Below are 13460 nucleotides of genomic sequence, written 5' to 3' on the forward strand. Positions count from 1 at the left end.
CAGTATGGTCACTGCACTGGAACAAGAACTAGAACGAACAGGATCAAGGATCCTTCTCCCCTCATACCCTGGACTTTACTGGTATTCTCTGGGCATGTTGGCTTGCTGGGAAACATGTAGGCTGGAACCAAAGGATGTCAGTGCCTAGACAGTGCTCCCTGAGTAGGCAATGGGAGCCCAGCAGGGTTGGGAAAATGCCTGTTTCTGAAGTTAAAGCAGGTAGAGGTGACTTTACTTGCTGGCTTGTACTACTCCATAGTTCCCCTTTTCCCCTGACACATTTAGGGAGCAAGCCAGATTATTTTTAGGGTGGATGAAAATGTGTTTGTGCAGCTTTATTGACAAGTGTCAAGATCTGCACTTTAACCTCTGTGCAGTTGTAAGACTATATTTCTTGTTGACAAACTGGCTCAGGTTTACAATTCATTTAAATATAATTTGGATATCTAGACAAGAAACGTCCAAAACATATTTTTTCATTCAGAATAAGTCATCTAGACTAGTTCCACAGAGCTGAATTGAGAAAGAAGGGCAATACACTCATTTCAGCAAAAAATTGACTCCGTTGAAAGCATGATATATTGACATCTTAGGTTATAAACATGACTGGTATTGGGAAGAGAGATTTAATTCTTCCCAAATTAAAGAAAAGTCATTGTGGATATTGGTTTGGTACATATGATTCATTTCTTCTGTCATTGCCTCAAGCACAATTGATTTTGGGGAAAAGATGAAGTAACCATGAATATCTAACCATCTACCTGCTGGAAATAAAGCTACCAAACTTTATTGCATTTAGTGGCAAAGGCTGTTCAGACATGCTGGCAGCAAACCAGCAGAAAATAGATGGTTTCTTTGTCTGTTGAAGATGAGTTCTGATGGGGCATTTGACACGGTTTCCCCATATACCATAGATTGGGTATGTCTCAGTTATTCTAGATGATTTCACTAGAATGGATACAACACTCAACTGACCACAGCAGTCAAGGGGCAGAACAGCCAAAGGTTTAGTTTAAAATGCATAAACTTGGAAAGGTCAAAGTCAGCATCTTGCCCCAGCTTTGGACATGGCAGTTCTCACTGTCTTGAGGGCACATAATTCAGTGAACACTTTTTGAGTTCTTACTGTATGCCACGTCCTCTGCCAGGCACTGGGGAAAGGAAAATGACTGGGACATAGTTCTAGACCCTGAGAAACTCTAAGTGCTAGCAGGAGAGACATAAGCACGACAGTAATGACAATGTTAACAATGCTAAAAATAATGATATCTAATGCTTGTATAATGCCTCCATGAGCCCAGCACCATTTCAAGAACTTTATATATATTAAGTAATTTAGACAACTAAAATTTAGTGAGATAAATAGGAATATATATATAATAATAGGGAAATACACAAAGTACTTTGGAAGCACAAATGAAGTATCAATTAATTCTGTCGATGAGGATGAGAAGATGAGGGGAAGCTACAGAGAGGAGATGGATTTAGCTGAGCCCTGATGAGGGAATAGGAGTTTGCCTGCTTGATAGGAGGTAGAGTGGGAGGGAAGGGACTTCCAGACAGAAGGAAGAGCTTAAGCAAAGGCACAGAAGTACACAGTGAGTTCAGGACACAGTTGTCCAGTGTTGTAAATAACTATAAGGAAATGTTAGAGGGAAGTGGTATTCATGGTTTATGATACTGGAACTGGAGTGGGTGGGGAGAAGAAGGGAGGGAAAAATGTATCTCTCTCACCACCCAGTAAGTTCTGGGATTTTAAACAATAATTCAGAAAGTAAGTTCTCCTTTCCCTACATTAGCCACAGCATGAAGAGATTTTTACCAGAGAGGGCTACCATTATTTAATTTATATTTTGATAAATTCAGGTAGGGGTATGAGTGGTTTTTGGTTACATGGGTGAATTGTATAATGGTGGTTTCTGTGTTTTTAGTGTATCCATGACCTGAGTAGTACACTGCACCCAACAGGTAGTTTTTCTTCCCTTACCCTCCTCCCAATTGCCCTACTTCTGAGTCTCCAGTGTCCATGGTACCACTCTGTAAGTCCTTGCATACCAATAGCTTAGCTCCCATTTGTTATTCTTTTTAGCTCCTATTTATAAGTGAGAACATGCAATATTTGGTTTTCTATTTCTGTATTACTTCACTTAGGATAATGGCCTCCATTTCCATTCAAGTTGCTATGAAAGACATTATTTTATCCTTTTTATGGCTGAGTAGTATTCCATGGTATGTGTGTGTATATATACCACATTTTCTTTATCCACTCCTCTATTGATGGGCACTTAGATTGATTCCATATCTTTGCAATTATGAATTGTGCTGTGATAAACATATGAGTACAGGTGTCTTTTTGATATAATGATTTCTCTTACTTTGGGTAGATACCCAGTAGTGGGATTGCTGGATCTACCAAAAGTTGATTGGTAGATCTACTTTTAGTTCTTTGAGAAATCTCCATACTGTTTTCCATAGAGGTCATACTAATTTACGTTTCCACCAACAATGTATAAACATTCCCTTTTCACTGCATCTATTCATCAACATCTATCGTTTTTTGACATTTTAGTAATGGCCATTTTGGGGTAAGGTAGTATCTCACTGTGGTTTTAATTTGTATTGGGCTCTCATTTTTAATGCCCCTTTCTCCTCCTTTCAATCAATGGGCGACATTTATTCTTTCTTTGTAAGAAGCAGGTTCTTTTGTAGCTCTATTTCTGGAGTTACACAAACCTGCTTTCCTTAGGTGAATATGGTTTGAGAGGACAGGGTCTTGGAGCAGTCTTCCATTTGCATATGTCCACATAACCCTTATGTATAAAACCCTGGAGATAATGAGTTTTGTTAGTTTATTAAACATGTAAAATTACCTTAGGGGAGTGTATTCTTAAGTCATATTTTTTTGCTATTTAGGGAGTGTCTTTTAAATTCTATATTCCAACTCTGATGGAGGGTCTCAAGAAGATCTGAATAATTGGAAAAACACTGCATTTGTGGTTGACTCTCTTAGTGTTGTAAGTTTGTCACTTTTCCACAAATTAATCTACAAATTAAATGCAATTCTGACCTAAAATCTCAGCAGAACTTTGAGAACACAAAAAGCTCATTCTAAATTTATATGCAGAATATTAAGTTTGTTTTGAATTGCTAAGTCAATTTTGAAGCAAATAAGTGCAAGGAGGAGGAAGATATCTTACCAGATATTTTGAAGATACACACCAAACTAATAGCAATAAAAACAGTGTTGTGTGGCACATTAGTAGACAACAAAACCAATGACAACCGTCAAGAGCACTGTTGAGAGAATTATATATATGGGCCCTGACATAGGATGAAGGCAGTACCACAAAGCAGTGGGGCATAATGGATTATTTAGTCAATGGTGCTGAGAAAATGTGCTTCCTATATGGAGAAAAATAAAGCTGAATTCCTAACGATTATTATAAACAAAGGTAAACTAGAGATGATTAAAAATAACCCAGGTTTAAAATGTTAAAGCTAGTAGAATTAAATGTTGACAGACGTCACTGGGATAGAAAGGACCTCTCATCTAGTACCCATAAACCTAAACATTAAGGTGAAAACTTGATGGAGTTAACACTTGAGAGAGGGACCAGGAAAAGATATTTGCATTGTATAAAACTGATAAAAGGTGATTATCAAGAATATTCAAGGAATTCTTGAAAGCCATGAGAAAAAATTTAGAATATCTGATAGAAAAGTAGATATAGGTTATAAATTGGAATTTTTTATTGTTAGTATATATATATATTTTAAATTTTAAAGTATTATGGGGGTACAAATATTTTTGATTATATGGATCCCTTTTATAATGCTTGAGTCATGATTATAAGTGTGCCCATCACCCAGATAGTGTTCATTGTACCCATAAAGTAGGTTATTGCTTATTTCCTCATTCCCCCTCCCACTACTTGATTTCTACTGAGTCATACTTCTCTCTGTGCACATGTGTGTTCATCGGTTAGTTCTAATTTAATAGGGAGTACATGCAGTATTTGCTTTTCCATTCTTTATAGTACTTCACTTAGCATAATGGTCTCCAGTTCCATCCAAATTGTTGCAAAAGGCATTAAGTCATCCTTCTTCATGGCTGAGTAGTATTCCATGATATATACCACATTATGTTAGTCCACTCATGTATTGATAGGCACTTGGGTTGATTCCACATCTTTTCAATTGTGAATTGTGCTGCAATAAACATTTGAGTGCAGGTCTATTTTTGATAAAATGACTTCTTTTTTTTTGGGTGGGGGTAAATACACAGTTGTGGATTGCTGTATCAAATGGTAGGTCTACTTTTAGTTCTTTGAGATATCTCCATACTGTTTTCCATAGAGGTTTTACTAATTTGCAGTCCCATCAACAGTGTAGAAGTGTTCCTTTCTCTTTGCATCCATGCCAGCATCGATTATTTTTGGACGTTTTATAAAAGTCATTCTAACAGGGGTAAGGTGATGTCTCATTGTGGTTTTAATTTGCATTTCCCTGATTAGTGATGTTGAACCCTTTTTTGTATGATTATTGGTAATTTGTCTATCTTCTTGTGAAAAGCTTTTGGTCATGTCTTTTGCCCACTATTTGATGGGGTTGTTTGATTTTTTTTCTTGCTGATTTGCTTGAGTTCTTTGTAGATTCTGGTTATTAGCCCTTTATTAGATATAAAGCTTGTGAATATTTTCTCCCATTCTGTAGGTTGTCTTTTTGCTCTACTGATTATCTCCTTAGCTGTGCAGAGGCTTTTTAATTTAATCAAGTCCCACTTATTTTAGTTGTTGCTGTCATTGCCATTGGGGTCTTCTTCATAAATTCTTTGCCTAGGCCGATATCTAGAAGAGTTCTTCTAACATTTTCTTCTAGAATTATTATGGTTTCATGCCTTAATTTAAGTCTTTTATCCATCGTGAATTAATTTTTGTGAGTGGTGAGAGGTGTGGATCCTGTTTCAATCTTCTACATGTGGCTATCCAGTTTTCCCAGCAACATTTATTGAATAGGGCCTCTTTCCCCCAGCGTATATTGTCTGTTTAGTGAAAGATCAGTTGGCTGTATGTGGATGGTTTTATCTCTGGGTTCTCTGTTCTCCATGGGTCAGTGTCTCTATTTTTGTGCCAATACCATGCTGTTTTGGTTACTATAGCCTTGTAGTATAGTTTGAAGTCTGATAACGTGATGCCTCCAGATTTGTTCTTTTGATTAAGATTGCTTTGGTTATTTGGGCTCTATTCTGGTTCCAAATGAAATGTAGAATTATTTTTTCTAAATCTTGAAATATTACATTGGTATTTTGAAGGGGTTTGCATTGAATCTATAAATCACTTTGGGTGGTATGGACATTTTAACAATGTTGATTCTGTCGATCTGTGAACATGATATATTTTTCCATTTGTTTACATCATCTACAATTTCCTTCCTTAGTGATTTGTAGTTCTCTTTGTAGAGATCTTTCACCTCCTTGGTTAAATATATTCCTAGGTATTTTATTTTCTTTGTAGCTATCATGAAAGGTATTTTTTCTGCATGGATGATCTGTCCAGTGCTGTCAATGGAGTGTTGAAGTCCCCAGAAATTACAATGCTGCTGTTTGTCTCTTTGCTTAGATCTAGCAGGGTCTGCTTTACGAATCTGGGTGCTCCTGTGTAAGGTGCAAAAATATTTAGGACTGTTACATCTTCCTGTTGAATTGCTCCCTTTACTCATTATGTAATGACCATCTTTGTCTTTCTTTATGCTTGTTGATTTAAAGTCAGTTTTATCAGATACAAGAATAGCTATACCTGTTTTCTTTTGGTTACCATTTGCATGAAATATTTTTTCCATCCATTAACCTTGAGTCTGTAAGAGTCCTTATGGGTTACATGTGTTTCCTGGAGACAGCAGATGCTTATGTTATACATATATTTTTATCCATTCAGCCAGCCTATGTCTCTTGAGTGGGGAATTCAAACCATTCACATTGATTGATAGAATTGATATGTGGGATGCTGTTCTCTTCATCTGGTTGGGTAAAACCTTGTTGCTTTGTTTTACCTCTTGTATTATTGTTCTGTATGAGCTCTGAGCTTTAGCTTTTGAGTGGTTTTATGCTGGTGGGTGACCACTGTGCTGATTCATGTGTAATGCGGTTCTGAGTATTTCCTTCAGGGCAGGTCTGGTCTTGACAAATTCCCTCAGTGATTGCTTGTCTAGAAAAGTCTTCATTTCTCCTTCATTTATGAAACTTAGTTTTGCAGGATACAAAATTCTAGGCTGGCAGTTGTTCTGTTTAAGAAGACTGAAGATGTCACCCCAATTATTTCTGGCTTGTGAGATCTCCATTTAGAAATGTGCTGTTAGCCTGATGGGTTTTCCTTTGTAAATTCTTTGACGTTTTTGCCTCACAGCTTGCAGGAGTTCTTCCTTCCTGTTGACTTTGGCCAGTCTGATGACTATGTGTCTTGGTGACTGCCTCATTGCAATGAATCTCCCAGGGTGTTCACTAAGCTTCTTGTATATGGATGTCTAAATCTCTAGTAAGGCCAGGGAAGTTTTCCTCGATTATTCCCTCAAATAGGTTTTCCAGCCCTTGTGCTCTTTCTTCTTCACTCTCCGGATGCCTATGATTCTTATATTTGGCTGTTTTACATAATCTCCTATTTCTCGTAGGCTTTGTTCATTCCTCTTGATTCTCTGTTCATTATTTTTGACTGACTGAGTTAATTCAAAAGAGTTGTCTTTAAGCTCTGAGATTCTTTATTCTCTCTGTTCTGGTCTATTCTAAAACATTCCACTGTGTTTTATATTTCCTTAAGTGAATTTTTTATTTTCAGAAGTTCTATTTAGTTTTTCTTTAATATATCTATCTCTTTAGTGAATTTTTCATTCATTTCCTGAATTGTTTTTCTGGTTTCTTTGAGTTGGTTTTCCATTTTCTCTTGGATTTCATTGAGCTTCCTTAGAATCCATATTTGGAGTTCTGTATCTGTCTTCAATATTTTCATTTTGTTTGTTTTTCCATTGCTAGAGAGCTGGTGTTCCCTTTTGGAGGTGTCCTTTTGCTCTGATTTTTCATACTTCTGAAGTTCTTTTGCTGATTCTTCTCATTTGGAGCAGGTGTAGCTTTTTATTTTTGGATTTTCTTTTGTTTAGCTGGGGTTTCCCCCTCCAACTCATACAGGTGTATTCATAGCATATGTTGGGTAAGAACCTTTGGCTTTGTTTGTCAGTGCTTTGATGGTGATCTAGGTTCTGGATGGGTGCTTTGGTTATTGATATCCTTAGTGTGTGGTTTTCTCAGTTGCTAGTTGTTTGTAGGCTGTAGCAGTGGTGAGCTATGTGTGTGGACAGATTACCTGTCTCACTTTGATGTGAGAGGAAGGGGGTCTTTGAAATCCTTTCTCTTTCCCCAGCTGAGTGGACTTCTTAGGTCTGTGAATTGTATTGGCACACCCAGTTTAATCTCTGAGACTGTATGTGGCGCTCGTGGGTGTGAATCAATCTTACCCTGTATGATTGAGTCAGTAAATGCTCCGTAAAGGGCTGTGCAAATTGACCTCCCTGTCAGTAGGTGGTGTTTGCTGGAAGGAACAAACTGCAGTGTTGTTTCTGGGACATGTGATTGGCTGTAGCCTCTTACTTAGATGGAATCCTGGAATGCCCCAGGAGGTGAGTGGAGCCCTGGAACTTCCAGGTAAATCCTTATTCTCTGCTATGTCAGCTGGTAACATAGCTATTTGGACACAGTTCAAAGGTCTGCTCCTAGCTTCTGGGGAAAGCTGCCAGGAAGAGGCTAAAGTGGCCCCACCCAACCAGAAAGTTTGCTTGTGGAGACAGAGCCATCTGAGATTCACTATCTGGCTATCTGACTCTCAAACCAGCCCCTGGTCTGCATGTGTGACCCATTAGTATGTGTCTCTGTGAAACGCTGGTGGGTAGGGAGCTCCCAAATCAGGCACCCCAGGTCCACTATAAGTCCTCAAAGGAAGAGGTGTGGGCCCTAGTCTCCGTGGAGGCCTCAGCCTGATGGTTGAGCCTGCTGGAGAGAGGTGGCCACTCACCAAATTCTCGGCTCAAACTCCTCTCCCGGTTGGAATGGGTGGTGGAGGGGCCATAGCTTCTCATCAGCCCAAGTACCTGAATAGGCCACACATGGTTACTATGGCTTCCGGGGGTGGGCTCTTCCTAGCAGGAGGATCCACCCTAATCTGACAGGGCAGTTTTCCTGTGGAGAAATGGGCATTCCCCCAGCTTGCCATGTCTTGAAACCCCATAGTTTTCTCCTGTCAGTTCTGTCCCTGTGGGACTCCTCTTCACCCCAGTCCAGCTCTCAGACCTTCCTCTCTTTCCCCAGCAACCCATTCATGCCTGGGGGGAATGGGGTCTGGCCCACTTGTCTGACCCATTGGTGTGCAACTCCTCAAAACACCAGTGGGCAGGGAGCTCCCAAATTGGACACCCAGGCCCACTACAGGCCCCCAAGTGGAAAGGCACGGGACCCACTCTCTGTGGGAACCTCAGCCTGCAGTACACACCTGCTGGGGAGCTCAAACTGCACTCCTGCTTGCAGTGGTTGGGGGAAGGGCAGGAGAAGAAGCAATCAATGCAAGAAAGCTGGCTCTCTGGCCTCTTGTGACACTCTCCTTGTATTAACAAACCCACAAGGGGGGGTTCAGTCTCGCTTTCCATACAGAAAGCCAATTACTGAGAAGGATTATCAAGAAAGATTTATTGCAGGAGACGTGTCTACTGGGAGGAGGTGGTATGGACTGTCTGAAATCCGCCTTTCTGACCAACAGGGTTGGGGGATTTTCTGGAGGTGAAATGAATAATGCATGAGGGGAGTGAACATCATTATGTGTTTGGCGGGGAGTGCAGGGCATGCAAGCACAGTGAGAAATCACATTAGTACATACATCCCATGAACAGAAAATGGCACAAGTCCCTCCCAGGTGGAGATTTTGGAATTATAATGAGTTGGGGTTAATATTGGTCATTTTTTCAGTCTTGTGTGCAGGCTCAGTGGGTCCTTGGGCACAATCTGTGGTGGGGTATCACTTATCTTGTCATCTTTGGGCAAACAGGTGGTGCAAAACTCTGTAGTTATCTGTGGCTGCAAGGAGGGCCTGCTGTTTCTGGGAGAGAAACTAAAAGGAATGCATTAGTACAACAAAGTTGCAAAGTTCTGGTCATCAGTTCTTACTGAGAGCCTTCTATATTCTGCCTACTCTGAGACTACGGCTGCCAAGCTACCAGCACTCAGATAACACCCTCTGTTATGGTCCTGCCAATTTAAGGCCACTTAGAGCAGCCAGCTCCAGCCACAATGTAAACAATGAAAACTCATTTGAAATGTGAGGGACCTACAAGCACTATTGAGAAAACATTTTCTTGTTTATGGAGCTGGTTATACTTGGAGGGGAGCCCCACACTGAATGACCAAGCTCCGGGATCATGCAAGTTCTCCCCGGTATTCTGTGCTGCCACCATGCCTAGGCTCATGGGGGTGGAATAGCCTCCAAGAACCTTGGTAGCCTGCTGGTCACCAAAGGCTCAGGCTCGAGGAAGGGAGAGAGGGATCCTCCTTACCCTTTCGCTGGGCTCTGAGCCCCTCTGGGTTCAATCCTTGTCGATACCTTTTTTCCTTTATCTTCTTCTCTGCTTCTCAGTTTTCCTCTGGGAGGTCCCCAGCAAGCTCTGGAATTTCTCTCTATGATCTACACCTGATCTGTGTTTCTTCTCTCCTCTCCTCTGTCTGAAATCCAATCTTCCCTCCAGATGGTCCGGCAAGCCATGTCTCTATATAAATTGGAAATTTATAGCTAGAAAAGCCCAAATGCTAGCAAATTATGAAGATATGTACAAATTAAGATTTATTCTTCTACCCCAATAAGATGTACAAAAATTAAAATATCCTTGCCCTAGTAATTAGATTCCTAAAAAATATAAATTAAATTCATGTACATGTCCCTTATATCACTGGTTATTAACAGGGGGTGATTTTTGCCGCCCAGGGGATATTAGACAATGTCTGAAGGCATTTTTGGTTGTTGCAACTAGGGGCGTGTGTATTAGTTTCCTAGGGTTTCTGAAACAAACTATCACAAACTGTGTACCTTCACAGAATCTATTCTCTCATAGTTCTAGAGGCTAGAAGTTGGAAATCAAGGTTTTGGCAGGGCTGTGCTGTCTCTCCTAGCACCTGGATGTTGTTGGAAATCTTGGGTGTTCCTGGGCTTGCAGCTGCATAACTCCAATCTCTGCCTCCACTGCCACACAGTTGTATTTCCTGCATGTGTCTGTGCCTTCACATGGTGTTTTCCTCTCTGTGTGTGTCTGTTTCTGTGTCTACTTCTCTTTTTATAAGGATACTGTCATACTGGATTAAGGGCCTACCCTACTCCAGTATGATCTCATCTTTTTTCCCCACCTTTTATACATGTGTATTTTTTAAAATTCACAAATAAAGATTGTATATATTCAACATATACAATGTAATTATATATATACACACACATTGTGTAATGATTATCACAATAAGATTAATTAACACAGCCATCACCACCCATGTTGTACATTAGAGACCCAGAACTTATTCATTTTATAATTGAAAGTGTGTACCCGTGCTCAACAACTCCCCCTTTCTGCCTCCCCTTAATCCCTGGAAACTACCATTCTATTCTCTGTTTCTATGAATTCAGAGATTCCACTGTTTTAGATTCTACCTATAAGTAAGATCATGTGGTATTTGTCTCTCTGTGTCTGGCTTATTTTATTTAGCGTAGTGTTCTCCAGCTTCATCCATGTTGTTGCAGAAGTTAGAGTTTCCTTCTTTTTTATGGCTGAATAATATTTGGCTAATATATATATACAAAAAAGTATATATGCACATATATAATTTATAAATATAAATATATATGTATATAAATTTGGTGTTTATATATACAAAATATATACACACATATGTGCATACTGCATTTTCTTTATTAACTGTCAATGGACACTTAGGTTGATTCCATGTGTTGACTATTGTGAATAATAATGCAGTGTAACAATCAACAAACTAAAAAGGCAATGTACAGAATGGGAGAACATATTTGCAAACCATATATCTGATAGAGATTAATATTCAAAATATATAAGGAACTTACACAAGTCAATAGCAAAAAAAAAAAAAAAACTGATTCAAAAATGATCAAAGGGCCTAAATACACATTTTCCCAAGAAGACATACAAATGGACAATGGATATATGAGAAGGTACTCACCATCACTAATCATCAGAGAAATGCAAATCAAAATCACAATGAGATATCACCTTAGATCTGTTGGGATGGCTATTTTCAGTAGACAAGAGATGACAAATGTTAGTGAAGGTGTGGAGACAAGGGAACCCTTGCACACTGCTGTGGGGATATGAATTGTTGCAGCCATTATGGAAAACACTATGGAGTTTCCTCAAAAAAATTAAAAATAGAGCCGCCATATGATCTAGCTATTCCACTTCTGGGTATATATCCAAAAATAATGAAATTGGTATCAAAGAGATATCTGCACCCCCATGTTCGGTGTGATCTTAACTTGTATCTTAATTACATTTGCAAAGACCCTATTTCCAAATAAGGTCACATTCACAGGTACCAGGGTTAGGACTTTAACACACCTTTTTGGGAGGGAAATAATTTAATTCACAATAGGGTGCTCCTGGCATCTATTAACAGTAACTAGAGGACAGAGATGCTGCTAAACATTCTACAATGCACAGGACAATCCCAAATAAAGAATTATCTGGTCCAAAATGTCAATCAATAGTGCCACAGTTGAGAAACTCAGATGTATACCTACGGGTGTGAAGGGAAGTAGGATTGAAGACTGGAGATGAAGGAGACAAATAAAAGAGAGGGGTTTGATAAGAATGTTGATGGTAGAAACCCACGAATTAAAGAATGTGATGAATTAAAAGTGATCTACCCACCATCATTATGGTCATATAGTATTCTTTTTTTTAACTCAAGTCATTGTACTCGAGGTTCAAAATAAAAAGTACAAACATTTTAACCATATACCTTTGCTTTGTTAGTTTTCCACTTTGGACCTCTTTAAGAGCCATTATGTCTTTCATAAGATGCAGAAATGCACACAGTATACTCGATTCAGCTGGTAGATTTTATGTAAGGGTAGTATAATACTTTATCATCTTCAAGACTTTTTCAAATTTTTCTAATACTATCTTGCCTTTTTTGTCAAGACAAGGATGTTGAGCTGCTGTCTTAGAAATATTTTTCATCTATCATGATTCTTGGATTTTTTTAGTCCACAACTCAGAGTTTATGAATGTATATTTGAGTTCATTTTCTTTAAACGAATATCTCTAATATTGGTCCACATTGAAGTTCACTTGGCAACTGTCATCCCTCTCACATGATTTATTCCTATTGGCAGAACCTTTGACCTTCTGAAAAACTTAATATATTCTGCCGATTTGGTTGTATTGCCCTTCCAGATCTCTTATAAAAATGCTAAATAAAGTTCTGTGGGAACATCATCGTTAATTCTTCTGCCCAGTGAAGTGTCTGCTTCTTTCTTTCTTTCTTTTTAATATTTTGCTCTAATGTAGTTTTTAGTCTGCCAAAAACATTCCTCTCCCCATCCTGCCTGGACTCATGGGATATTTTGTGGTTTTTATAAAATATTTGCTGTAGAACCCTTTTAGATGTATCTTTAAAACTGACTAAGTTGTACTGTTGTTTCCTTTGGGGTCTATAGATATTTGCTCATACAAACAACCCTAGTAGATGCGTTTTAAAAAATAACCATGTTCATTCTCATTTCTCGTTACCCCCACTGGGTAGTTTGCATTTGGCCAATAAGCTGATGCTTCACTGTATTTACCATCAATTTAAATTTCCCAGTTAATTGGCTATTTTAAAGTCAGTAGTTACTTTCAGCAATTTCCATATTGCCAGTGCTGATATTTCAGCCAGTATATCAGCGTACGCATGTGCCATCATGGCCAGTGTCTGTTCTGATTGGCCAGAGCCTGAGCCATGCTGGTTGGTAAATATTTTGAGTATTGCCCAGGCATGTACAGAATCACATACCTTAAGCTTGTGAGTGAGGGGAACCAGTTAAAGAATGCAAAAGTAATGACAAAAACAATAATAATAGTATCTAATGTTTATTGATTGCCATGTGCCAAGCAAGATATTATGTGCTTTAAACAAATATTATCTCTTTAAGTCATCAAAACAAGACCATGAAGTGTTTTATCATGCTCATTTTATAAAGTAATGAGTCAGGGAGGATGTGTTACTTACCCAACATCACATAGCTAGCCAGTGGTGGAAACCAGATTTGAATCCAGTCTATTTGGCCTCTAAGTCTGTGCTTTTAAACTACAAGCTATACTGCCAGTCATGAAGCTATGCCTAGCTCCAGCTACAGAAATGAAGACACAAAGATGTAGGA

Source organism: Eulemur rufifrons, chromosome 2 (assembly GCF_041146395.1).
Source record: "Eulemur rufifrons isolate Redbay chromosome 2, OSU_ERuf_1, whole genome shotgun sequence".
Classification (NCBI taxonomy): Eukaryota; Metazoa; Chordata; class Mammalia; order Primates; family Lemuridae; genus Eulemur; species Eulemur rufifrons.